Here is a 5,380-nt window from a genome sequence, read left to right as displayed (position 1 = left end):
TAGGGAAGGTAGGAATTACAGTGTGTCCATTATAGCTGTTGATACATGAAGGTTTTCCTTTTGCATCCTGCTTCTGCAATATACTAAAATCTAGTTACTTTAAGCTTGTGAATAGTACTATTGTTTCCAGAGTAGCTCAAACGCTTGCAGCTATGCTGGTTTGCCGCAGGGGAATTTAATTGGTTATTTCCTCAGTCAAAATTATTTCACAACAGTTTCCTACTGTGATTAACCTTGCTTCACCTATGCAGGTGGTGACTAGTAACACAAAGATAGGCATGACTCCAGGAAGTTATCAGTATAATATGTTTTTTATCATCTGAATTTCTTCTGATGATTACTGGTACTGTGTAGCCTAATTTGGGTTTGGGAACTAGAGCTTCCCTGTATGAAGGGATTTGTATTGCAGTGCACTATACTCACTTCTACCCTTCTTCAACAAGGAGTGAATTTGCCTGCTCTGCTTATCTGTTTTTGATGAGCTATGTTTTGGTGTGCAGAAATGCAGATGTATAAAAATGTGCATTTTTTTGAAACTATTAAAAAAACCAGACTTTTGTGACAGCATCATTGATGTTTGCTAGATATTGAGAGTAAACCCTAAATCTCTGCCGCAGTGATGTTTAGCCATGGGACAGGTTGGTGCTGTGATGCTTTTTTGGAAGGCTCAGTAAGTATTTGCTGCCAGTTTTAAGGACATCCAGGGTGGACAGACTCTAGGTGCCTCTCTCTCTCCAGAGGGACAGATGAGGGAGCTGTAGTAGAAAATCGGGACATCAGCAAAGTCAGGTGGACCCAGGAATCCAGATTCATCAGAATGAATGATAGTCATTGGGTTGGGTGCAGAGAGGCTGCTAAAGTTATTACAGTCTCCAGCAGTTCCCCAACATCGGAGGATGCACAGTAGCTCTGCAAAAGGAAGTTTTCACTTCCTTACCCCTGTGTTCATTCACTCCTGGTTTTCTGCAGGTTCACTGAATTTCATTGTGCGTCACTACCTGCCTCCTTCAGTGACACATTTCTGCACTGGTGAAAGTCACACAGCCCAATACTGCATTTTTTGCCAAAAATAATAAATGAGGAAATTGCTGCAGTTTTAGCATTTGTCTGCCAGCTGTGGGGTCCTCCACAGACACAGTGAAGTAACCGGACTGCCAGGGGGTCCTGGTGCAAAGGGCAAAGTGTTACAAGAGAACCTTAGCCCATGTTTGGATCTGTATTTGCCTTTTTATGCTGTAAATAGATTGGCTCAAGTAGAAAGGACTCATTGCTTGTGCTTGCTTGGCCCTTCATGTATATTGTAAAATGGTGAGTTAACCAAAGTAATTGTCGTTCTTCAATGTGAATATAAAAGAGATAGCCAGATTTCTCAAAAACTAAGAAATACAAATGTCCTTCCTTTGCCACCATGCCTATGATAGCATTACATCCTTTCTCTGTTTCATACCAACTGACCTCAGTTGGTTCCTCCCTGGGCTCTGAGTAGGAAATGCGCCCAGCCCTGGTGAGACCTCCCAGCCTACAGAGCTGGGCTGGACCAAATGCAGGTTCTTGCTCTAGCTACTTGTGCACTTGTCCAGGCCAGTTCTATACCATCCAGTCTTCATTTTATGAAACTGCTTAAAAATAAATTCACTGTATTTGCTGAGATTTCAGTCACAAACAACAAAGATAACATTAGATTCCAATTTTTAAGTCAGGATTTATCAAGCAAAATTCCCTTCGGGTCAGTAGCAGCTTTAGTTGAGTTAAAGAGTTCAGAGTCAGATTTAAGTTCTAGCAGATGTCAAGGCAACATCAGTTTACTGCAGCAGTAAAATACAGGGACATCCAAGATCCACTGCTGCTGTTCTACCAGTAGGCATTCCAGTTAGAGTGCTGACACATGCCTTCACAATTAACCTTGCCCCTCCTACCTGCCATGCGGTCCCTGACGCTGAACTGTGCTACGCCCACCCCAACCCATGACCTGGGAGTGTCTTAGGGTGAGGAGAAAACAGTTTGTCTGGTATGTTGACATGTTTAACTCCTGACATATTTTACATCATTCTGTAAGGCATTATTGGTTAATAACCATCATTATTCATTTCACCCTTTGTAGTTCTTAAAGCCATTTCTTAAACTATTAACAACTGTTTCTCTTATGTCCTTGGAAATGAATAAACAGTTCTCTTCTTGTTTTCTTGGCAATAATGCAGGAAACTATGTCCTTAGTTGTATTTTTCATCTAAGTTTCCCAAGTTCTCATTATTTCTTGATATATTAGTCTACTGAGACAGAACTGGTGAAGGGGAGAATTAAGTAGAAAAAATTGGTCTTACTGACATGGTTTTTATAAGAATATTCTAAATATCTTCCTACAATGAACATGTAATTTCCAGCAGTCTTCCTAGCACAGATGAATTGCATTTTTCATGTGATAGTTCCCAGGCATGGATGAGTACATTGATTGCGAACTTCTCACTGCTTTGCCTGTACTCTGCCCACCTTTTCGTCTCCTCCTGTGACTACTCAGATTCCCAGCATAACACTAATTTTGATTTTTTTTTTTTTTTAAGTGGCCTTACTTAAGAATGCATGCAGTAGGATGAAATAATGATTTTCTGGTGTGGTAAAAACATTTTAGAGGCATAAATTTAGAGCAGTCCCCTGAGTGATTGCTAGGTGTCATGACTCATGAGTAATGCAGTTGTCCTATTGCCATGCCTATGAAAGAGGTGTTGTATGTCCCGCTGTCCTACAGTATTCATTATGCTGTCTTAATTTGTAGTCAATATTTTCATACCCTTTTAGGCCAAGTCATTCCTGATGGTGTGAGCAGAAACCTGGTACCTTGGGAATCAAATCCAATTATCTGTATGTCAGGGTAAAGTTATAAATTGTTATCCATGGGATAAATACATTCAACAGACTTGTACCCAAATAATTTCTCTCAGGTTTAAGTGTGATTGAATTCAGATTCTTACTTCAGATCTGAATCAGTTATTGGCAGGATTGTCAGATTTTGCCATTTTATCACAAATCTCATGATAGTTGATGTTCTTCTTTGAGCTCTCAGCTGCTAGGATCAAATGATGGTACAGGATTCATGGCTGCCATTTAATTTTGTTTAAAAGAGTAAAGTTTTTGAGCTTCCTGGAGAAGAGGTTACAGATGTGGTAAAATCACACCCTAAAGACTCAAAAACCTCAAGGCAAATAATAAAAACATCTTGTAATTAATTATCTGAATCTTAATATTTTACGTGAGTCTCACAGTTCTACACTTTTAGTTCAGAAATGTACTTTACAATTACGAGTATAAAAGCATACACACCAAAGAGCACTGTCACCGTTTCTGTATAATTAAAAACTTTTACAATCCTCTTGCATAATGAAATGATGACTTAGCATCTATGAATGTCTTTACATTCCATACAGATTTTCTTCTCTGTTTAGCAATGACAGTTTTGTTTTGCCTTCCTTAAAGTGGGAGAAATACTGCTGCCAGCAGTTTTTGATACACCTTCAGTGCTGAGGGTTTAAACACCAGTGTAGAAAAGCTTGGGAATTACTTTTGTCAAGTAAGTGTTGAGGTGAGGCTACACATAGATAGCTGTGTGTGATATCTGTATGCAAATAAATTCTCGGCTTCTTTGACAGGATTTTCAGCTTTTAGGATTAATGTAGGTGCTTAAGAGCACGTATATGTACCTCAGTGCATTCTCTATCTAACTGAAGTAAAGGTTTGTTGTGTTATTTGTTGTATTGGCTGATAATGAAGTTGCTAATTTAAGAACAAGAAGGAACTCTGCTGAATTTACATCCATTTGCAGTATATAGCTCTCACCTGAACTACAAAGCAGTTCTGCAATTGCTTCATAGGTCTTTGGTGCAAGAAAAGCATATTTTACCACCTCTGGGTTTCTCATAGCTCAGTGGGTTTCAGACTACCACCTTTGTGTTGCCTGGAGTCCTGCAAGACAGCAGCAAAAAACAGGAGAGGCAGTGGTGTGGTTTCAGGCCATGTGCCCTGTGCTTTGTTGGTCCTTGGTAGGTCAGAAGACCTACGGGATGAGGTGCTCAGTGCTTGCAGTTCCACGTGGAGCCTGCCAGGTCTTCCTGGCCCACAGAATGGGGGATGAGCATGCTCAGGAAATATTGAGAAAAATGAATTGCCAAACTCTTAACAGGTTCTTGCTGAACATGCGCAAACTGGATCTTGGCAGGGGACTTCCGAGTGACCAAATTTGGGAAAATTTTCACAGGGATGACATAATGTATATTCTTGACATCAAGGCTAAACCCTGCAAAATTTCAAACCCTAGCTTAAAAGCATTGAGGGTCTGGAGCATCTCATGTGAGCAGAAATAAGACTCCTTTTCTAACACAAGCAAAGTCCTTTTTGCTCTTCCTCTCATTCTGGTCCTTTTACCTCTAAATTCATCAAGTTCAGCCTTAGGCAGATACCTGGTATGGAAAGTTTCACTCTGAACAGCTTGTCTGATAGGGCCATGAGAAACTGAGAGAAAAGTCCTGGACTGTAAAGTGTCAGGCAGCTTCCAATACAGACCTAAAATTTTTTACCTTGGTCACCCCATGGATACCAGTGGGTTTACTCATGTGAGTAATGGGAGTGGGTTTACCCTGTCAGTTAGGAACAGTAACCGTGTTTTACTGTAGGCACTGCTAACTTAATTTTACTTGATAACTAAGGCCTGTGAAATTAAATTATCTCTGCTTTGGTTGAATATTGTGATTAGGAGATAATTTCAATGTAAGTCACTAATTTTGACAGGGCTTGACACTCCTGTTGTGGTAGAGTTGCTGGTAAGCGGGGTGCAGAAAGCTCATGGGGCCAAGGTCTGCTGCTGTCAGCTCTCGTCAGAAGAGTTGACAGAATGAATCAAAGTTAATCGTGGAGCAAATGTGACAGTGGTTCTGATATATATTGCATAATCATGTAATTCATTGCAACTTGACCCAGGATGGAAAATTAATGTTACTGAACTTAATAATTTGTTGTTTGACTCTGTTAATATTGACGTTTTGCCCATTAGATAATAGAGATTGTGATGAAGGGGATAATCAGTTTAGCAGTTCCACTTGCTGGCGACTTCTGAAAGTCCTGAAAAGGTCTTGGTCTCTGAAGATGTCTACCACAATGTATTTCTCTTACACACGTGTACACTACTCCTGTCCTGGACAGTGCTTTTGTTCCTTTTCTCATATTATGGCCAGATTTAAAAAACAATGAAAGCATAAAACACTAAAATGATCCAAACTGCCTTTCTGGATGTAAAATTTTCACTGATTGGCCATTTCACATCCCAACACTTTTCAGGGTTAGAATGAAGCACCACGTGCCTTGTTCAAAAGCTAGAAATTTTATTCCTTCAGCA

This window comes from Pterocles gutturalis, unplaced genomic scaffold (genome assembly GCF_000699245.1).
Source record: "Pterocles gutturalis isolate BGI_N339 unplaced genomic scaffold, ASM69924v1 scaffold5777, whole genome shotgun sequence".
Lineage (NCBI taxonomy): Eukaryota > Metazoa > Chordata > Aves > Pterocliformes > Pteroclidae > Pterocles > Pterocles gutturalis.
This window is presented reverse-complemented; position numbering follows the sequence as displayed.